The sequence below is a fragment of the Schistocerca piceifrons genome, chromosome 7 (assembly GCF_021461385.2).
Source record: "Schistocerca piceifrons isolate TAMUIC-IGC-003096 chromosome 7, iqSchPice1.1, whole genome shotgun sequence".
NCBI classification, from domain to species: domain Eukaryota; kingdom Metazoa; phylum Arthropoda; class Insecta; order Orthoptera; family Acrididae; genus Schistocerca; species Schistocerca piceifrons.
The window spans coordinates 144,944,062-144,968,464 of NC_060144.1; positions in this window are offsets into that span (position 1 = coordinate 144,944,062).

Here is a 24,403-nt window from a genome sequence, read left to right on the forward strand (position 1 = left end):
CTGCCGCTAAAGACATCCATAACTCGAAAGTGTTGTGGGTACAGGAGTTTGTACACGAACTGACCCCTCGACAGTGTCGCATAAACCCATAAATGTTCGATGGGATTCATATTGGGCGACATGCGTGACCAGCTCATTCACACGATCTGTCCAGAACGTTTTTCAAAATAACCGCGAACAACTGTGACCGAGTGACGTCTTGGGTAACATGAAGTCGACGAATGGCTGCGAATGGTTTCCAGGTAGCCGAACATCACCATTTTCTGTAAATGATCAGTTTAGTTAGACCTGAGGAACCAGTACGTCCACGTAAACACAGCCTACACCATTATGAAGTTTATGGCTCCGTGGAGTCTGTGCTACACTCGAACCCCAACATCTACTCTTACCAACTGGAATTGGGATCCACCTGACCAGGTCACAGTATACCAGGCGTTTGAGGTCCAACCGCGGTGGTCACGAGCCTAGGAGCGGCACTCCAGGCCGTGTCCTGCTGTCAGCAGAAGCACTCGAGTCAGTAGACTGCACCCACAGCCCGCTAACGCCAAATTTCGCCACATTGTCCTAAACGATACTTTCGTCTTTCGTCCCACATTGATTTCTGTGGTTATTTCACGCACTGATCTTGTCTATTAGCACTGAGAACTCTACGCATAGGCCGCCGCTCGGCCACTGCGTTGTCCGTGGTGGGAAATAATGCCTGAAATTTGGTATTCTCGGCACACTCTTGGCGCTGTGGATTTTGGAATATTGAGTTCGCTAACGACATCCGAAATGGACTGTCCCATGCGTCTCTGCCATTCCGCTCTAATAGCCTTAATTCAGTCGTGCGGCCGCAATGACTTCGGAAACATTTCCACATGAATCACATGAGCACAAATGACAACACTGTCAATGCACTGCCCTTTTATGCCTCGTACGCGCGATACTATCGCTATCTTCATACGTGCATATCGCTATCCCACGACGCTTGTCATCTCAGTCTGTATATATTCTCGTTATGTTTTGTAGCATATCGGGGAATTTTGTGATATTTTACTGTTTACGAGAACATAACGAAGTCTCTGCTGCATGTTATTTATACTGACATATCAAAATATACTACTTTCAAAGAAGACGCCACCAAAGAGTATGGCAGAACCGATTGATATTTCAGTAGCACAAAGACAATGAGTAACTTACATGTGATGCGCAAAATGTAATGTTTAAGCGAATTTTTTATTCACAAATATTCTACAGTAAAATAATAAGATTGTCTACTCTCATCAGCGGTACAAATTAAACGTGAACAATAACAAAAAATATTGTATAAAATTTATGGTGCTTATTATCTTTGTGATACCGAAATATCGATGCAGTTTGTCATATTCATACGGAGAGTAGCGGCTCCGGTAAAAGAAAACCATCATAACGACCGGAAGATCGGTGTGCAGACCACACGCCCTACCTATCCGCGTCCTCAGCTGAGAATGACATGGTGGTCGGATGGTCTCGATGGGCCACGATTGGCCTGAAGACGGAGTGCCTTGTCATATCCATGAAACTAGAAGTACTATGTTAGGAAACTGTGTTTGTTGACGTTAGGTGTAAGTAACATGTGGGAGGGCTTACATTGTGACCTCTTTTGCAAAAGTAACCAAGATAATTCCAGAATTCCAGGTACAGTGTGAGGTTGTATATATATATATATATATATATATATATATATATATATATTTCAGTATACATTCTGTATTCTACCACAATTTCACACACACACCCACACACCCACACACACACACACACACACACACACACACATATATATATATATATATATATATATATATATATATATATATATATATATATACGAGGGCCGTTCAGAAAGTAACCTCCGGTTGATTTAAAAAATACACCAAGTTAAATAAAAATATTTTAATATATACATCTTACAACTACATCTTTGCACTATTTTTCTACATAGTCTCCATAGCGATTGAGGCACTTATCGTATCTCTTCACAAGCTTTGAAATTCCTTCTGCATAAAAATCACCCGCTTGTGCCTGGAGCCAGCCTGTGACCGCCTCTTTGAGCTCTTCGTCGTCATCAAACCGCTGTGACCCGAGCCATTTCTTCAAATGCATGAAGAGGTGATAATCACTTGGCGCCAGGTCTGGGCTGTAAGGTGGATGGTTGATAACGTCCCACTTGAAGGACTCAAGAAGGGCCGTTGTTCTGCGAGCAGAGTGAGGACGGGCGTTATCGTGCAAAAAAACGATACCGGAAGTTTCACAGTACACGTCTTGATTAATGGTCGTACCACGTTCCATGAATTCAACCAACAACACCCCTTTGGCATCCCAAAACACCGTTGCCATCAGTTTTCTGGCAGAAAAATCTTGCGAGGCTTTTCTTGGTTTGGTAGGCGAATTTGAATGTGCCCACATCTTTGATTGTTCTTTTGTCTCAGGGTTCACGTACTTAATCCAGGTTTCGTCACCGGTCACGATTCTGTTTAACAATGGTTCTCCTTCGTCCTCATAACGTGACAGAAAGTGTAATGCAGAGGCCATTCTTTGAGTTTTGTGGTGGTCGGTAAGAATTTTGGGCACCCATTGTGCACAGAACTTACGATAACCCAATCTTGCTGTCACTATCTCGTACAAGAGAGTCTTAGAAATCTGTGGAAAACCAGTAGACAACTCCGACATTGAGAAACGTCGATTTTCACGAACTTTTGCATCAACTGTCTGAACGAGTTCGTCAGTCACCAATGATGGTCTACCACTCCTCTCTTCATCATGAACGTTTTCTCGTCCACTTTTAAATAAACGTACCCATTCACGGACAACTCCTTCACTCATAACTTTTGGTCCGTACACGGCACAAAGCTCACGATGAATAGCTGCTGTAAAATATCCTTTGGCTGTAAAAAACCTTATGACAGCACGCACTTCACATTTGGCGGGGTTTTCTATTGCAGCACACATTTCAAACTGCCACAAAAACTAAACTAGCGCAGGTACGACGTTCACTCGACCACGGCTTGATGCCGACTGACCTGTTGAGTGCGTGAACGCACAGATGGCGTCGCTACTCCACCCACAACCCGCACTGTGACCAATCGGAGGTTACTTTCTGAACCGCCCTCGTATATGCAGGGTGTTTCAAAAATGACCGGTATATTTGAAACGGCAATAAAAACTAAACGAGCAGCGATAGAAATACACCGTTTGTTGCAATATGCTTGGGACAACAGTACATTTTCAGGCGGACAAACTTTCGAAATTAGAGTAGTTACAATTTTCAACAACAGATGGCGCTGCAAGTGATGTGAAAGATACAGAAGACAACGCAGTCTGTGGGTGCGCCATTCTGTACGTCGTCTTTCTGCTGTAAGCGTGCGCTGTTCACAACGTGCAAGTGTGCTGTAGACAACATGGTTTATTCCTTAGAACAGAGGATTTTTCTGGTGTTGGAATTCCACCGCCTAGAACACAGTGTTGTTGCAACAAGACGAAGTTTTCAACGGAGGTTTAATGTAACCAAAGGACCGAAAAGCGATACAATAAAGGATCTGTTTGAAAAATTTCAACGGACTGGGAACGTGACGGATGAACGTGCTGGAAAGGTAGGGCGACTGCGTACGGCAACCACAGAGGGCAATGCGCAGCTAGTGCAGCAGGTGATCCAACAGCGGCCTCGGGTTTCCGTTCGCCGTGTTGCAGCTGCGGTCCAAATGACGCCAACGTCCACGTATCGTCTCATGCGCCAGAGTTTACACCTCTATCCATACAAAATTCAAACGCAGCAACCCCTCAGCGCCGCTACCATTGCTGCACGAGAGACATTCGCTAACGATATAGTGCACAGGATTGATGACGGCGATATGCATGTGGGCAGCATGTGGTTTACTGACGAAGCTTATTTTTACCTGGACGGCTTCGTCAATAAACAGAACTGGCGCATATGGGGAACCGAAAAGCCCCATGTTGCAGTCCCATCGTCCCTGCATCCTCAAAAAGTACTGGTCTGGGCCGCCATTTCTTCCAAAGGAATCATTGGCCCATTTTTCAGATCCGAAACGATTACTGCATCACGCTATCTGGACATTCTTCGTGAATTTGTGGCGGTACAAACTGCCTTAGACGACACTGCGAACACCTCGTGGTTTATGCAAGATGGTGCCCGGCCACATCGCACGGCCGACGTCTTTAATTTCCTGAATGAATATTTCAATGATCGTGTGATTGCTTTGGGCTATCCGAAACATACAGGAGGCGGCGTGGATTGGCCTCCCTATTCGCCAGACATGAACCCCTATGACTTCTTTCTGTGGGGACACTTGAAAGACCAGGTGTACCGCCAGAATCCAGAAACAATTGAACAGCTGAAGCAGTACATCTCATCTGCATGTGAAGCCATTCCGCCAGACACGTTGTCAAAGGTTTCGGGTAATTTCATTCAGAGACTACGCCATATTATTGCTACGCATGGTGGATATGTGGAAAATATCGTACTATAGAGTTTTCCAGACCGCAGCGCCATCTGTTGTTGAAAATTGTAACTACTGTAATTTCGAAAGTTTGTCTGCTTGAAAATGTACTGTTGTCCCAAGCATATTGCAACAAACGGTGTATTTCTATCGCTGCTCGTTTAGTTTTTATTGCCGTTTCAAATATACCGGTCATTTTTGAAACAGCCTGTATATATATATATATATATATATATATATATATATATATATATATATATATATATATATATATATATAAAAGTCAGTGCATTTTCTACCACAGTTTCACATACGGTACTTACGAATGCACTATAACTCCCACACTTACGCAAAACGTAACAACAGAAGGCTCTAATGATGAAGCATTTACTTCGAAATGTACAATGGCACATGAAGAACGCTATCGCGAGTTGATCCCGATATCAAGTTTATCGTTTTCACTGTATAGCGGAGTGTGCACTGATTTGAAATTTCCTGGCAGATTAAACCTCTGTGTCCGACCGCTGAATCTGGGATGTCTGCCATTCACGGGAAAGAGCTCAGATCTCAGGTTCAAGTCTCCGTCCAGCACACGATTTTAATCTGCAAGAAGTTTCAGTTCAGCGCACTCTCTGCTGCCTCCCCCACATACTTCTTCCGGGAGTGCTTGTCTCACATAAGGTTCGGAGAGGAGCTTCAGGAAAGTTTGCAAGTTAGCAGATGAGGTAATGGCGATAGCATGTAATGTGTTTTGTACATGCTCGGTTCTGCAAAGAATAGCAGCTATAAAATCTGAAAAAATGCATAAAAACTACAGACGAAACAAATACGAGCCTTGGGGGAAGAAAGGAAACAGATTTAAAACCGGCACAGCTGAACCAGAGTTGAAGGTGAAAAAGCTCTAAATATATAGATACTTCATGCAAAGCTGTTGAGCAACTACTGTCACAATTTACATCACTAATTTTCACGTAGAAGAGTATACAGTAATCTAACAGTGTGCACCTGTTCCAAAGAACCACACAGAAAATAAATATTCAAGGTGACAGCCTCTAATTTGCAGTGAACCAGCCTACACCGTCCCTACAAAAATGGAGGGTTTCACGCTGATTTACATTTCCTGAGAAAGGTTTATGGGCGATTGAGGGAAAGCAAATTGCGGCAAATGACGGGCAATTTGCCTTCAGTATTCCGTGTGGAGCACAGCTGCTACACAGGCGGCGATTTGTGGCTTGTGCTTCCCCTTTGCGGTCTTCTGATGTTTATCGCAGATACCAGCTAATGTCTGTGGCAGAGTCTGGTACAATCGCCCATTATATCTCAATGAGAAACAGAAGTATCTGGCGAGTAACCACTGGATAGGTTAGCGGCCAAGATGCTTTAGTGCTTAAGCGCATCTTCAGAAACAGTCAACAATTACTGGTGGAACTCCAATGGTTTTTCAGGAACTACTAACATCTTTAATGCAGCGTTAACTAGATCACGACAAACGTGAATGTGTTCTGCTATTAATCAGTCGTTCCTCGTGCACATAATGACACAATATCAGGAACTATAGTAGACATAAGCATAATTAATTAAAGGAATTGTTGTGACGTAGGAACACTGAGCCACACTGAGAAGGGAGCCGAAAGGCACGCGTACACACACGCCGACTGGCGTCAAGTCTGGAACAGGATACGTTATGACTGCTATAAAGAAAATGCGTAGCTTAGGAATATACTTAACTTTATTCTTTGTTGGTTTACAACGTTCTTCTTGAGACATTTATACGATAACTCTCAAAGTAGGTAAGGCTAATGGCGCCTTGGTAGGTCGTAGCCATGGACTTAGCAGAAGGCTATTCTAACTGTCATTCGGCAAATGAGAGGAAGGCTTCGTCCGTATTGTCGCTAGCAATGTCGTCCGTACAACTGGGTCGAGTGCTCGTCCGTATCTCGAGACCTGCCTTGTGGTGGCGCTCGGTCTGCGATCACACAGTGGCGACACGCGGGTCCGACATGTACTAAATGGACCGCGGCCGATTTAAGCTACCACCTAGCAAGTGTGGTGTCTGGCTGTGACACCACAGGAATAGAGATTTTCATTCTTCCAGTATCAAACAGATCTGTGGAAAATAGTTTGACGAGACATATGGTCGCAATCGCATCCGTATCAGACAGTTATTCGGATGCAATATTGTCAGTAAAAAATATAATAAATCGGATGAAGTATAGCTAAATTTAATCCGCTGCCTTTCGGAGAATGGACGAATAAAGCTTACCCGATTTATTCACAAACTCAAACATGACCAAAAATTTCTTTGTCAGGTAGCATATTTGTAAATTTCGTACGGGGTCTCACGGGGTGAGAAGGGAGAAAACTAGACTGCAAAACGAGATATTAAATTGGCACATGTGCGTATGAAGATGTGAGGGTATTTCAATGTCTTTGAAGTCAGGGGGTGATAAGTAACGCGCCATGAGGAGAAACATTTTTTTAAAATTAGAGACATAAGTGTTCTCTGACGCTTTCCCTTTAGTATTTGCGGATTTGGAGTGACGAGATTTCGCCGAGCTAGTAGGATCGACTAAGCAGGTGTGCACCATAGTACCCACCGCAGCAATTTGAGAGTGATTTTCAACAAGAAAGAATGAGGGTTTCTAGGAGGAGAAAGATATTTTAGCAGCGAGTCAGCAATTTTTACTTTCACTGGGCGAACTGCTTTTCACATGGAGGAGATGAAATGCGCTTTTCACATGGAGGAGATGAAATTCTGATAGGTCTGCCTCGGTAGCTGCACCGTATTACTAACCGATGGGGCGCGGGTTCGATTCCCGACCGGGTGGAAGATTTTTTTCCGCTCGCGGACTCTGTGCTCTGTCGTCCTTCTTTATAGATAACATTCCACTGTTGAGATGATTGCATGGGCACGTCCGGAAAGTCAATAAATTACATAAAGACGAATGACATGCAGCACATATTGCTTACGAAAGCTGCAGATTCCCTAAGCCCTGCTACCTCTCAGGTGACAACTAGATTTAAACGACGGCTTGCATCACGAGGAAGCGTCGTGGAACATTTTGTCTCTAACAAAAGTTGTGCCCTGTGACGTGGTCTATCACCCCTAGACATTCATCGCGAAAGCTTCGAAACACCCTGTATATTAACATTTTACTTAGAAACCTGTAACAAGAACTGTTTTGGTCTAGCTATCGCCTCGTAACCGTAAAAATATGTTACGTCCCTTCACGTTGAGTTCGAGAATCATTGCCATCGAATTCTATTTTTTCATTTGTTTTTAACCGAACTGTGAATTAAACTTACAATGGTATGGCGTCTCGCATTTCTCACGTTGTTCCTCTTTTTAGAGCTCGTGACTTACGGTTTGTGTCTTTGTGTGATTCATATACCATTATGTTGCCTAAACACCATGAATCGTGTGATCACTAGCTTTGGAATTTCTGGAGCTGTGATTTGGTAAGTCACTGCATGAGAATTGGTCATCTTTTGGTGAGTTGTGTGAGTAATGCTTTACAGTCAAGTACTATAACTTCCCTCGATGTTTTACGTCGATCAGTTGGTACAAATATGTTCAATGACAACGTTTCCTTATCTGTCAATTACAAATCACAATTAAAAAAAAGACTGACAGTTCGTTGAGCGATACCGTACAAATAATTCTGTAACTGTATAAAATTAATAGATCCTGTGAACGTACATTAATAGAGTGTGGCCGACAAAAGAGCTACTTCGTGTCCATGCTATCCTGCACAAAAACTAACAAAGAAACAAATGGCACATTACGACATTGTTAAGTGCCAATCGCATAAACATATGAGCCGTGTGGCTGTCATTTTTTTTTTCAGGTGATCTCGTCACGGAACTTAAGTGAACACAATTGTGGAGGCCTCTACGTGGACAAAGACAATGACACATCGGCACTTCACCAGAAGATAGGATAGAAAAATATGCTTCTCGAATCGTGGTGTATATCCAGGGACTAACCCAGACAATAATTCGTGTAAATTTTATTAAGACGGTATTCTAAACCTCAGTTACTTGCAGTTGTCAATTAGACGATGTCCGTGGAGTTTCGTAGCACAGAAGTTGCCGCCATGTCTTTGTATGTTTTTGTGTTTGCTTACTGTTCTCAGTAGCAGCCGTGGACCTTACAACTCAGTTTAGTATTGTTTGGCGTTAAATGTAATGCAAATGGTTCAAATGGATCAAAGCACTGTGGGACTTAACACCTGAGGTCATCAGTCTCCTAGACTTATAACTACTTAAACCCAACTAACCTAAGGAAGTCACACACATCCACGCCCGAGGCAGGATTCGAACCAGCGACCGTAGCAGCAGCACGATTCCGGACTGAAGCGTCTAAAATCGCTCGGTCGCAGCGGCCGGCACAGGTAGTGCAGCCGCGATTATTTCGGTCGTAACCCGTCAGAAATAGAACGGTTTGCATATCGATCGGTAGACGTGACGAAATTAACTAAGCTTGCGCAATAGGGCTTTGTACTGTCACTGCCTTGGCTTCAGTTTGCTCTTTCTCGTGGATTTCACTACAGTTTATGCCTCAGTGTACATGCTCTCTCTCTCTCTCTCTCTCTCTCTCTCTCTCTCTCTCTCTCTCTCTCTCTCTGTCTCTCTCTCTTTCTCTGTAATCGATGTCTGAACGAGTTAACAGAACGCTCGTTTATATAACAAATTAATCCCTTTTTGTTGTCTTGCAGGAGGACGTTTGCTTTGTCAGGTTTTTGCTATTCTTACGTGTTTAATATCCGATATTTTAATTGAAGCAGGCGACCTCGCATTCACATGTGTGTGTGTGTGTGGAAATATATGGAAGATTTTACCAGATCTGTCCGACTTCTGCTCTCTAGAATTCCCCTGTTTCTTGCTGCATTCCCTTTATTAATAAATAGAAAGCCCAGCTAGTAGAGATGAGGTCGTATGCTGATCACGATCAACACAGCAGAAGACTAGCAACTAATGCGAATGTACCTATTAATTGGTAATCAAAAGTCAGGCACCCATTTTACTTTCTACTACTCCTAACACCACGTTTTGTCTTTTAAAAGAAAACCGACGGAAGCCGCAGCATCTACAAAATATGGTCACACCAATGAACCGATAGGGAGTTTTAGTTTAACTGTTAGTTACTTGTCACATAATGGAACACTGATTACGGGGCCAATGACCTAGTCTTGGTGAAAACACCGGTTCCCGTCAGATCACCGAAATCGCCGGGAGTGGGGGTTACTTGGATGGGTAAACACCCGGGTACGGCAAGCGTTGTTCGAGGTTTTTCCTCTGCGTTTCTGGAATGGGTAAGGAAGGATGCTGGCGTCAAGTTCCTGATCACCAAACATTTCTCCAATGCCCAGGATTAAATTCCAAACCTCTCCGCACTGCCTCGTGGAGCGAGGGCGTAAGACCCTTTACAGGCACCTCGATGCTTTTCAGGAGTGGGTTATGTGCTGGCACAGGGTTTCAGCCTCTCTCGCATCATCATCCAACTCAAATACGACAACATACTCCACACAAACCTTGTATAGTCATCCAGACATATCAGATACCCTTAACGTACAACTCTCCCGAGTTGAGAGGGAAAGGTGGCAGTTTGCGCGAAGGACAGAGAGGAACGTTTTCAGATAGGCGGCTGAATCTGTCCGTCAGTGTCTCCAAGCAAGCCATGCCATACGACTTTACTTTTTACTGGTTACAGGTAACAGGAATGAAACATGGAACGTAAAACACAAAAATATGATATTTTTATGTTTTCACAATGCGGTGCCCACAGTTCCTATATATTTGAAAAATGTCATATTGCCGCGATAGGCTGGTGGTAAAATACATGATTTATACTGTGTAAATAATTTTCAAGGCAAGTCAAGTCGGTAATATGACATTTGTAGATGGTATTTTTATTTTGGTTGGAAACAGACAACCACTTTACTGAAGAAAGACGGCAGATACTCACGAATACATCTGTTTCAACCATTTTAAGCAGTGACTGTGAATAATAGACTCCGGGCAAACAGGAGAGGAAAGAAATAGAAGCGATAGGGATGCGGATATGGAAAAAAGTCACAATATCATTCTCAACTGAAAATAATCTAATTAACAAATACTAAAATATATTAGGCAATAATTAGACAAGAAAAACGAATTTAATTGGATACCTAGTTCGACATAAGGACTTCACTAAAAACATCTTAGTAAGAAAAATTCTGCGAAAAAATCAAGAGGCAGTTTCAGCACTCCCATATTTCAAAGTAACATCATTGGAATAAACGATAACAACTACAACTTTTACTACACCACTGGCCATTAAAATTGCTAACCACGAAGATGACGTGCTACAGACGCGAAATTTAACCGGGAGGAAGAAGATGCTGAAATATGCAAATGATTAGCTTTTCAGAGCATTCACACAAGGTTCGCGCCGGTGGGGACACCTAGAACGTGCTGACATGTGGAAAGTTTCCAACAGATTTCTCATACACAAACAGCAGTTGACCGGCGTTGCCTTGTGATGCTTCGTGTAAGGAGGGGAAATGCGTACCATCACGTTTCAGACTTTGATAAGGGTCGGATTGTACCCTATCATGATTGCGGTTTATCGTATCGCGACAATGCTCCTAGCGCAGGTGGAGACCCAATGACTGTTAGCAAAACATGGAATCGGTGGGTTCTAATAGGGAACGCCGTACTGAATCCCAACGGCCTCGTATCACTAGCAGTCGGGATGACAGGCATCTTATCCGCATGGCTGTGACGGATCGTGCAGCCACGTCTCGATCCCTGAGTCAACAGATGGGGACGTTTGCAAGACAACAACCATCTACACGAACAGTCCGACGACGTTTGCAGCAGCATGGACTATCAGCTCGGAGACGATGGCTGCGGTTACCCTTGACGCTGCATCAGAGACAGGAGCGCCTGCGATGGTGTACTCAACGACGAACCTGGGTGCACGAATGTCAAAACGTCATTTTTTCGGATGAATCCAGGTTCTGTTTACAGCATCATGATGGCCGCATCCGTGTTTGGCAACATCGCGATGAACGCACGTTGGAAGCGTGTATTCGTCCTCGCCATACTGGCGTATCACCCGGCGTGATGGTATGGGGTGCCATTTGTTACATGTCTCGGTCACCTCTTGTTCGCATTGACGGCACTTTGAACAGTGGACGTTACATTTCAGATGTGTTACGACCCGTGGCTCTACCCTTCATTCCATCCCTGCAAAACCCTACATTTCAACAGGATCATGCACGACCGCATGTAGCAGGTCCTGTACGGGCCTTTCTGGATACAGAAAATGTTTGGCTGTTGCCCTGGCAAGCACATTCTCCAGATCTCTCACCAACTGAAAACGTCTGGTCAATGGTGGCCGAGCAACTGGCTCGTCACAATACGCCATTCGCTTCTGTTGATGAACTGTGGCATCGTGTTGAAGTTGCATGGGTAGCTGTACCTACACACGCCATCTGAGCTCTGTTTGACCGAATACCCAGACGTATCAAGGCCGTTATTACGGCCAGAGGTGGTTGTTCTGGGTACTGATTTCTCAGGATCTATGCACCCAAATTGCGTGAAAATGTAATCACATGTCAGTTCTAGTATAATATATTTGTCCAATGAATACCCGATTATCATCTGCATTTCTGCTTGGTGTAGCAATTTTAATGGCCAGTAGTGTACTAATATATATTACAGAGAAAAGGGCAATAATTAGACAAGAAAACCGAATATAATTGGACACCTAGTTGGACGTAAGGACTCCACTAAAACCTATTTGTAAGAAAAATCTTGCGAGAAAATCAAGAGGCAGTTTCAAATCTCCCATATCTCAAAGAATCCTTAGTGGGATAAACGATAGCAACTACAAATATAACTTTTACTATGTTTAACTGCGTGAACTGAACCTGGAGTAAACGTAGTTGCTAATCTTTGCATTCGTATATGCCTGTTTCGTAGTCCCGAGCAGTGCAAGCAGTGTAATAACGATAACGCTATCTGATAAAATGAGTAGCCCAAACCTAAACTGTATAACTGTAGTTTTACTTGCTGAAGTCATATAAAACGTAACTATGCATTAAATAAGCTGTTCTTTGAAATTCTATTATACCATATAGTGAAGTGCTACAATGCATGTGCTGAGCTTTTTTAGCTACATGTACCGATATGGTGATGCGCACAATGTGCTTTTTCATTGTAAAGATTTAATTTCTGACAAACCTTTGCATAATGTGCTACATTTTATCCACTAATATGACAACTTTGGATGCGGTTCCAACTCACGATGAACTCGGACAAACCAGAAGATGACAGCAGTCTTGGTCGAAACGAGTTATCGGAACTAAATTATTATATATGCGGTCTTTGGTATAGAAAGGTTTTTGCCTAGTAAAACTGATCGCTGTTTGTCATGTGGAGAATTTTAAATCACTATTAGCAGCTAAAGAACGCTCATAACCTCTATGGCATAACACATCTAAAACTACTGTTAGAAAAACGTGCAGCGTACAAACATGAAATACGACAGTGTTGTTGTTGTGGTCTTCAGTCCTGAGACTGGTTTCATGCAGCTGTCCATGCTACTCTATCCTGTGCAAGCTTCTTCATCTCTCAGTACCTACTGCAACCTACATCCTTCTGAATCTGCTTAGTGTATTCATCTCTTGGTCCCCCTCTACGATTTTTACCCTCCACGCTGCCATCAAATACTAAATTGGTGACCCCTTGATGCCTCAGAACATGTCCTACCAACCGATCCCCTCTTCTAGTTAAAGTTGTGCCACAAACTCCTCTTCCCCCCAGTCCTATTCAATACCTCCTCATTAGTTATGTGAACTACCCATCTAATCTTCAGCATTCTTCTGTAGCACCACATTTCGCAAGCTTCCATTTTCTTCTTGTCCAAACTATTTATTGTCCATGTTTCACTTCCATACATGGCTACACTCCATACAAATACTTTCAGAAACGACTTCCTGACGCTTAGATCTATACTCGATGTTAAAAAATTTGTCTTCTTCAGAAACACTTTCCTTGCCATTGCCAGTCTTCATTTTATATTCTCTCCACTTCGACCATCATCAGTTATTTTGCTCTCCAAATAGCAAAACTCTTTCATTACTTTAAATGTCTCATTTCCTAATCTAATTCCGGCAGCATCACCCGATTTAATACGAATACATTCCACTATCCTCTTATATCCTCCTTTCAAGACACTGTCTATTCCGTTCAAGTGCTCTTCCAAGTCCTTTGCTGTCTCTGACAAAATTACAATGTCATTAGCGAACCTCAAAGTTTTTATTTCTTCTCCATGGATCTTAATACCTACTCCAAATTTTTCTTTTGTTTCCTTTACTGCTTGCTCAATATACAGATTAAATAACATCGGGGAGAGGCTACAACCCTGTCTCACTCCCTTCCACTGCTTCCCTTTCATGCCGCTCGACTTTTATAACTGCCATCTGGTTTCTATACAAATTGTAAATAGCCTTTCGCTCTCTGTATGTGACCCCTGCCACCTTGAGAATTTGAAAGAGAGTATTCTAGTCAACATTGTCAAAAGCTTTCTCTAAGTCAACAAATGCTAGAAACGTAGGTTTGCCTTTCCTAAGTCTATTTTCTAAGATAAGTCGTAGGGTAATGTATCATGTGTCATGTATCAACGAAAAATGTAAAATTGTAAACTTTGGTGGCCGATGAGTAACTGTGTGACGCCTCCAACGCAATTTCGTCACGCAACTGACAAGGATAGTGAAAAGGAGGTATGTCGATATCAGGACATAAAGCCCTACGAATTTCATTTCGTGTACTCAGTTGGACAGTAGCTATGACTCACAGACAAACGCATAAACAATAGACATTGATATCAGAATTTGAGCCAGGATGTGCAGTTGGGTTCAAAGAAGCCGCTTGGAATAATCGGCGAATCCCTCGACATTTGGATAGGAGCGATGCCACTGTTTGATTACGTTGGCAGGAATTGATGAATCATGATCACAGTGTCAAGAAGGAAGAGACAGCAGAAAGTGAGACCTAGCAATAGTCAGAGAGGCACTCAGAGCCGAGAATTCGTCATTATCGTCGATCTGATGTGCAACTGGTGCTTCAGTGGCCACAAGGACCACAGTCTACAAATGATAGAAACGTAGGTTTGCCTTTCCTTGATCTATCTTCTAAGATAAAACGAGGGCCTCCCGTCGGGTAGACCGCTCGCCTGGTGCAAGACTTTCGATTTGACGCCACTTCGGCGACTTATGCGTCGTTGGGGATGAAAAGATGATGATTAGGACAACACAACACCCAGTCCCTGAGCGGAGAAAATCTCAGACCCAGCCGGGAATCGAACCCGGGCCCTTAGGATTGACAGTCCGTCGCGCTGACCACTTCATTTTGTTCTATACTGTTCGTCGAATTTGTTCGTGGCGGACGTCCGATGACACTCGTTCAGGTTGTTCGTTGATCCGTTTACTCAGTTTTTTATTACAGAGGGTAGCTACACCCTCTGACCGAACACGCTGAGCTACCATACCGGCCACCACTCAGCTACTGGGGGTGGACATCTTCTAAGATAAGTCGTGGGGTCAGTGTTGCTTCACGTGTTTCAATATTTCTACGGAATCCAAACTGATCTTCTCCGAGGTCGGCTTCTACCAGTTTTTCCATTCGTCTGTAAGGAATTCGCGTTAGAATTTTGCAGCCATGACTTATTAAACTGATAGTTCAGTAATTTTCACATCTGTCAACACCTGCTTTCTTTGGGATTGGAATTATTATATTCTTCTTGAAGTATGAGGGTATTTCGCCTGTCTCATACCTCTTGCTCACAAGATGGTACAGTTTTGTCAGAACTGGCTGCTGTAGGGAAACAGCCTACTCACGCCTTATAAAATTCACATCAGTCTTTCCATTGTGTGCCAGCCAGTCCGCTGTAACTAGCTTTGACGTCATAAATATTGCGCAATATTTTAAAATGAAGTAAATAACCTGAAACGTTTCTAGCATGTCAGGAGTAATAGAAAATCAATATGTGTTGGATATCAGTTCAATAACTTTAACCATTTTCGAAATTTGGACATTTTTCTGTAAAAATCATTGGCGCAACAGAAAAGAGGTAGAAACTTAAAAATTTATATTTAGATTGCTTTTGCATAATAATTTAGTAGAAACAGTATTTTGGAGCTCACAAATTAAAATTTTAGTTGAAATTCATTATTTTCTGGTTTTTATCTTATAAATTAAGGGAGCAAGATAGATTAAGTAGGCGAATAAATAAAGCTAGGATGTTTAAATATAAGTATAAGGGAGTACCGCTATAATCATAAAGATGTGAGAAATTTCAACTGAATAACTATAAAACTATAGCGATAGCGTATCTCCAAAGGACAAGTTCAGAGCTCGTCTACTGCGTGTAGTGTAATTAAATTACTTACCTGTGTGCTGATTGCATATTTAAATTGAGAGCTTCATCGGCCATCAGCAAAGGATGCAATGATTTATTCTATAACTTAAAGTGGTGCATTACTAGCCCAGCGGCTAGTCGGGAGAGCAGATTTGATCAGGCGTTCCCTTAGCCGTCCGCACCGCGGCTTTATATGTAAGAACGCTGCGCGAGAAGAGGAAGGCCCCAGTTCTCTCCAGACGCTGATTAGCGCACCACCTGTGCCGGGAGTCGCGTCGCGTCGGTATCGTTGATATAAACAGCCTCGGATGCAGTAGTAAGTTATTCGGGATACGCGTAACCATGAAATCGTTTTCGAGTGAAGTGTTAATTTTGTGATGACGTTAATGATCTACCTTTAGTTTGCGTATGTCGTATTTTCACGTGCCGCCGCAGGACAGACATTCTACCATTATTTAGCGTGGCGTTTGATGAACATTATCATCAAATTATGGCGAGCATTCACTTAAACATTTATTTTGAACAGTTATAGTGGCATCAGCGCATTAGACTCTGAACTGCTCTGGTAGTTGGATTGTGTGGATTCTTTTTGGTCTGTGAGTTTCAGAATACAATGAACATTTTAGAGAGAATGGTTTTTGATTATGAATCCTAGACAATCTCCTAATTCCTCAGAGCTATAAGCTGTAGCTATAAACGTATTTCTCAGATGAAGTGGGCACTAGGAATTCTAATTACAGGCTTCACGTTTTGCTAATCACTTTCTGGTTGCCAATATTGTAGTTAGAGAGCCAGTGTTGAGAACGGCAAGCAACAGCATTAAATAAATAATAGGAACATTAACACTTATACCACCCGCCGTCCCACACTACGACAAAACCAATGAAAGAAATGAAGCTCACATCACGTTCCTTCAGTACCAGAAATAAACTAGAAACCTTAGACAACCACATGGTCAAGTTGGCGATGGACAGAGACGGGTGGCTGTATCAGCAGGGCGTTGCCATTCGTGTCTGATGCACAGTGCTCTTGCTCGTTGCTAGTGTGGAATCGGAGTACAGAGCTCGAAGTGCGACGACCTCGGCCCGGTGTCTCCACCCACGCCATCCTCTTCGCTCTGAGGTCCGGCCTTTGCCAGTTTTTGCCGCCGCCGCGGCAATCCTATCAGGGAGTGTACGCGGCCGACACGAGGCACTGATTGCAAAACCTTTATCAAAAGCCGCGCAGACGGCGCCGGCACCGGCGGCGGGGGTCGGCGGGCGACGGCCTGCAAACAACGCCGCGCTGCGCCGCGCTGCGGCCGGGATCCGCTTAGCCCGCCTCGCGACTCGCGTCGCACAGTGCGCGCTGGAGCGTGGCGGCAAACTCGTTACCGCCACTGTCACTCCGCGGCCGCCGCGGCGGGATACAAAATTGATTTCCGCCTCAACTTCCACGGAATCTAATTTCGCAGCCCACCTGCTTGTAGACAGAAAACCTGCGGTAGTGAAAAGGAGGGGGAAAAAAATAAACAAATAAATGAAAACGCGTCGTATAGTGAACACCTCAGTCTGAGCGACACAAAGTAGCGAGCGCACGCCGAATCAGAGAGTCGGAACAGAAGTTTGCACCCAGTTATCGAGTTACCCACTATTCGTCTCTTGCAGTAAGGAGCTACAGATGAAAGAAGACGTAATGATGCATTCTTTGCAGCAGCCAATGACGCAGTCGTATGCAAATCTGCACAGGGGGGAGTAGGTTCTTCATCAGCCTCACTTCAGCTGCTGCCTCGTCGGTAGCTGACTTGTCTTGGAAAAAGCGCAGCTGAAGGACTGTCGTAATCAATTTCGTTTACGCTCTTGTTCTCAACAAATGGTTCAAATGGCTCTGAGCACTATGGGCCTTAACGTCTGAGGTCATCAGTCCCCAAGAACTTACAACTATTTAAATCTAACCAACCTAAGGACATCACACACATCCATGCCCGCGGCAGGATTCGAACCTGCGACCGTAGCGGTCGTGCTGTTGCAGACTGTAGCGTCTAGAGCCGCTCGGCCACTCTGGCCGGCGTGTTGTTCTCGGCTTACAATGCAATATTTTTGTGCTTGCAAATAGAAGGATAATTCATCCAGCTGATGCAGCGTCACATTGAATAGAATTTACAATCTTAGCCGGGTTGTGCTCGACAGCTTTGATAAAAGACATTGTTATACAGGGTGTTACAAAAAGGTACGGCCAAACTTTCAGGAAACATTCCTCACACACAAAGAAAGAAAATATGTTATGTGAACATGTGTCCGGAAATGCTTACTTTCCATGTTAGAGCTCATTTTATTACTTCTCTTCAAATTACATTAGTCATGGAATGGAAACACACAGCAACAGAACGTACCAGAGTGACTTCAAACACTTTGTTACAGGAAAAGTTCAAAATGTCCTCCGTTACCAAGGATACATGCATCCACCCTCCGTCGCATGGAATCCCTGATGCGCTGATGCAGCCCTGGAGAATGGCGTATTGTATCACAGTTGTCCACAATACGAGCACGAAGAGTCTCTGCATTTGGAACCGGGGTTGCGTAGACAAGAGCTTTCAAATGCCCCCATAAATGAAAGTCAAGAGGGTTGAGGTCAGGAGAGCGTGGAGGCCATGGAATTGGTCCGCCTCTACCAATCCATCGGTCACCGAATCTGTTGTTGAGAAGCATACGAACACTTCGACTGAAATGTGCGGGAGCTCCATCGTGTATGAACCACATGTTGTGTCGTACTTGTAAAGGCACATGTTCTAGCAGCACAGGTGGAGTATCCCGTACGACATCATGATAACGTGCTCCATTGAGCGTAGGCGGAAGAAACTAAAATGAGCTCTAACATGGAAATTAAGCGTTTCCGGACACATGCCCTCATAACATCTTTCCTTTATTTGTGTGTGAGGAATGTTTCCTGAAAGTTTGGCCGTACCTTTTTGTAACACCCTGTATGTAGTCTGTTAAGTATTAGCGTCGTCGGCATTACACTCAGATGGTAAAAGATATCGACTGAGTTCTTTCACGACCTAACAGGGGGAACCTTCGTCCTTCATGCAATGTCCATTAAGCAATAGTTTACTTTGAACTGTTGACTGAAATACACAAGAGGAGACATGAGTGCAGCTTACGCGTAGCGTTTATCAAAGATGTTAGTTGCCGACTGCCAAACGTTGGTTTATCGACAAAAATGAAAAGTGGATACTGCAGGGGGACAATAATCCGAAGCACCGCAGCAGGGTGTGGGTAGAGCAAACCAAAGACTGCGATTCATTGGCAGAACACTTAGAAGGTGCAACAGGTCTACCAAAGAGACTGCTTACACTACGCTTGTCCTCCATTTTCTGCAGTATTGCTGTGCGGTGTGGAATCCGCATCATGTGGGACTGACGGATGACATCGAAAAACTACAAAGAACGGCAGCTCGTTTTGTATTATCGCGAAGTAGGGGAGATAGTGTCACAGACATGATACGTAAATTCTTCTGATGAAATTTCAATCACCAGTTTTCTCCTCCTATTGCGAAAACATTCTGTTGGCGACCACCTACATAGGGAGAAATGATCATCACGATAAAATAAGAGCAATCAGGGCTCACACAGAAAAATGTAAGAGCTCGTTTTTCCCCTCGTGCCGTTCGAGAGTAGAACAGTAGAGAGACAGCATGAAGGTGGTTCATTGAACCCTCTGCCAGGCACTTTATTGTGAAAAGCAGAGTAATCACGTAGATGTAGGTGTGCAGAGGCGCCTGGCGCTAGTCGTATTGCAAATGTACAGTTTTACATCAAAAAGAAGTTACAAGAAAGAAAAATCATCACTTAGAGACCGATATCAGCACACAGTAAATACATTTGGAGGTCTCTTCCACATAAAGACTGCGAAACGTGGTTTCAAGTAAGCCTCTGAGATACTAATTTTTTTGCCCAGAATGTGTTTCCCTACAGCTTACCCCTATTTTTCGCAAAATCTAGGAGACTCTGCACTGTCTTACGGTGTCAAACACTTCTTGTAAGTCTACACATCCTATGATCGTTTCTTGGTTTTTATTTAGTCTTGCTTCCAGCATTCAGCACAATTTCTGGTCTCTGGAGCCTTTACATTTCCGAAAGTCAAAAGGGTCGTCATCTATCTTCAGTTTTCTTTTCTATTCTTCTGTATACCGTTGGTAGCATCTTGCATCCATGAGCTTTCTAGCTGCAATAATTCTCGCACTTATTTACCCTTGCTACCTTCGGGGTTAGGTGGATTGTATTTCTCCGTAAGTCTAATGGTATTTACCTCGTTTTATAGATGTTGCATAGTCGTTTGATTGGCACCTCCCCACTGATTTTAGAAATTCCGAAGGAATGTTATCTATCCCATGTGCCTTATTTCATCGCACATTTTCCATTGTGGCGTTAAACTCAGATTCTAATACTAGATACCCTATTTCTCCCATATCCTCTCGCATTTAATCCTGAGTACGTCAACAGATAAGTCCTCCCACCAATCCGATATGTTATCTGCCACAAACCCGATATGTTCTGTGCGTTTACTCTTAACGATTCCGCCCTTGCTTTTAATTTCACGCCGGCCGTTGTGGCCGGGCGGTTCTAGGCGCTTGAGTCCGGAACCGCGCTGTTGGTACGGTCGCAGGTACGAATCCTGCCTCTGGCTTGCATGTGTGTGCTGTCCTTGGGTTAGTTAGGTTTAAGTAGTTGTAAGTCTAGGGGACTGATGACCTCAGATGTTAAGTCCCATGGTGCTCAGAGCGATTTTTTTTTTTAATTTCACCGAAGGTTACCTTCACTCTCGTATATCCTTTTTCGGTATATTCACATAGTTATAGCACCTATTTCACCTTAGCTTCCCTGGGTTTCTGATTCTCGTAGGCCCAATGAACTTTAGGTTTTACATTATTTCCGTATATCGCTTAAAATGAATGCCGCAGTGGGACTCAAAGTACACGGCTACTTTTTCTGCTCATCTATATCAAAAGCAATGTTTTCTCTGTTCTTATTACTTCGTTGTCGACGGGGTGTTAAATCCTAATCTTATAAACTTGTTTTACTCGTTAAAATAATATCTGTGCTCCACCTTCAATCGGCGAGTGCTTCACAACAGATGAAGCACAAAATCGGACAGTAGATAGACGTCTGAGGGTATCGGATGTCTTTTCTACAAAGGAACCAATATGGGACTCGGGTTTAGGACTGCCACGGTAATCTACGTGTCCAAACAGAGATCTTAAGCCTCATCAATGAGAAACCCCTGCCGTATTCACTGCAATGCCTCAATCGGTTACCGATCCTCGGCGTTCGTTACATAAAGCCGGGAGTATCTAAAGGATGTGCCACTTTTGATAGATGTATAAGTCCACTGTTCCTCTATTCAGGAACCCTTCCACACCCACAAATCTAATTTACGTATCGCAATCATACTGCAGATTCGAAGTTATGCGATAGGCAACTTTGGGTACGTAGCCCATTTCAGAAAATACTGCATTATTTCTCAAATCTGCAGCCCTTTTTCTCAACACAGACTAATCGTACAGGGATGAATGAGATATCGCTAGAAAATGTTTTTAACCAGAATCTGACATTGCATACTGATTTTGCGCTAAAACTATTTTTGGTAAATTTTGGCGTGAAGACACTTTTAACTATCTTAGACAAAAAGGGCATCAAGGATGCCCTGCTTTATATCTGTATTTTTTTTTAAAACTAACTTATTAATCACGAATAATATATTATCTTTTCATACTATTTTATTAAAAATACCATTTTATTTGTTTTAAAGTACTTATTAGTTAGATAAATTATATGCCATGACGGAGGAAATGCATGACTTGCTTTATGTGCGGTTGCATGAAAACAGGCGAAATCTATAGGCAAGCACTCATACTTGGCGGGAGACATTGTTTTCCTAGGAATATTTACATACTCACTGTGCCCTCAGAGTAGAGAAGAGCGACGTGACGCTATCTATTAGCATAGTGGAGACACTGCCCAACATATTTCTGTGCAAAGCTTCATCGGATTTTCACTGTGGTCTCCATTTCGCCATAGATCGCTCCTTACGTTCCAAATAGCCCTCGTACAGTGCGCCAACTTCAGTTTCATTGGCAGGGGCCCAAATTAGTAATTTGCATATAAATATCCCGTGCACTTAATTTCACGGTAGTGTAACTGCAAGGTAGTTCTGTACCACAAAATATTCTGGATCAGAAGTTCAGTAAATATATTCCACGTAGCTTACCACTAACCGAAAAACTTTGTAAAGTAACTCTTTGTACCATTTCTTTGAACCACAGTGGCAACAACAGAGAGTTGTTGCACTAAAATCAGGCTGTAGGGACCACTAAGTGTATTAAAGAACTATTCATGTACGCCGGCGACATGCTTATACTAGTAGCGGAAGAGACTGCGAGCGGAAATAAAGCAACCCAGAGCCCATTAATTACCTTCAGCCAGCTCCCTATCTCTGTATTAAGTGCTCTCGCCACAGGCGTACACTGATGACGGAGCGTCTCATAAGACTCTGGCAAGGCGGAGATATTGCAAGGGTGAGCGGGCCTCATTAAACATTTTATCTCCGAAAAACGTGGTAATAAAAGTTTACAACGTTATCTGTGATCTCCTTGGAGAAAGCTAATGGCTTAAAAATAATTACCCTGAATTAAGAAGACAATTCGGAACTTTAATAGCTTCCAGCCTCTACCGCGTTTCCTTCACATAATTTTTTATAGCACCTCCTTTTTTCTTAACGAGTCTTGGTGAGATATCTACTGGACGATGGATTTCATGGTTTACAAAACATCCTTCAGAAAACTGATATAATTGTCAGAGAATATTGAGACGTAATGTACCACGGCACCTGTCCAAACATTACACCTGATCTATTGATAACGCTGCTGCTCCAAAGACACATAGACGATTTTTAAATCTGGCAAGATACGACGACTTGATGTGCAAAAAGAGATGTGTGGAAGTTTCACTTAGATAGTTACGAATGAGCTTTCAAACTAAGTTTTCTATAGTCTCATGTCACATAAAAGCCGAGGCTTAGTTGGTCTTTTGAGTTCTGTCTTCAGGTCTATTTAGTGAAAGATTAATTGGAAAATCGGTTGCTTGTGTGGCATGCAACATGCTCCGACAGTATGCACACAGTATGTGAATTTTTATGTTCCTTTTGCTTTACATTTTATTTCCAGTTACTTTAGTTTTTCAAACGTTAGTTTGATTTTAGATGATTCACTGCTCAGCCGACAACTGCTTGTACATGAAGATGATAAGTGATGCATGTACCTGCTACATCGCGGTGTGATATAAGAGTTAACTGATAACTTACGGTGTTTTTTTGTTGTTTTTTTTTGGGAATTCATCATCAGTAGGATATTAACTCCCAGAATACGTAAATCTCGACATTATGTAGCAACAGACGAATTTTGCGTGATATGATTCCGTACGAAATTGATTATTAAACGCCATAACCACTTAATTATTGTACCGTATTTTCGGTTACGTTTCCCACAGCAACCACCTTAATTTCTGTCAAAACAACAAAAGTAGATAAATAAATTAATATTTAAATATTCGGATATATTCTTCACAGATGATAGATATAATTTTCACTAAAGATGAATATTAGAGAAATTTATCTGTGGTCCCATATTACTAACGTGAGCCTGTACACTATCGAGCTACTGCATGTTGCATTACTAACGACGCCAAAGCTACTGGACCAACAGGCTATACACTGAGAATGAAATTTTCACTCTACAGCGGAGTGTGCGCTGATATGAAACTTCCTGGCAGATTAAAACTGTGTGCCGGACCGCGACCCGAACTCGGGACTTTTGCCTTTCGCGGGAAAGTGCTCTACTAGGAGTGCTAGTTCTGAAAGGTTAGCAGGAGAGCTTCTGTAAAGTTTGGAAGGTAGGAGACGAGGTACTGGCGGAATTAAAGCTGTGAAGACGGGGCGTGAGTCGCGCTTGGGTAGCTCAGTTGGTAGAGCACTTGCCCGCGAAAGGCAAAGATCCCGAGTTCGAGTCTTTAATCTGCCAGGAAGTTTCAGGCTATACGCTGAGTTGACAAAAGTAATGGGATACCCTCTAATGTCGTGTCGGACCTCCTTTTTCCCGGCCTAGTGCAGCAACTTGAGGTGCAATGGACTCAACTATTTATTGGAAATCCCCTTCAGAAATACTGAACCATGTTGTCTCTTTAGCCGTCCATAATTGTTGAACTGTTGCCGGTGCAGGATTTTGTGCACAAAATAATCTCTCGATTATGTCTCATAAATGTTCTACAGGGTTCGTGTTGGGCGATCTAGGTGCTAGGTGGCCAAATCATTCGGTCGAAATGTCAAGACTTTTTTTCAAACCAGTCACGAATAATTATGGCCCAATGACATTACATCATTGCGTGGGAACATGAAGTCCACGAATGGCTGCAGATGGTCTCTAAGTAGCGGAGCATAATCATTTCCAGTCAGTGATCGGTTCAGTTGGGCCAGAGGACCCAGTC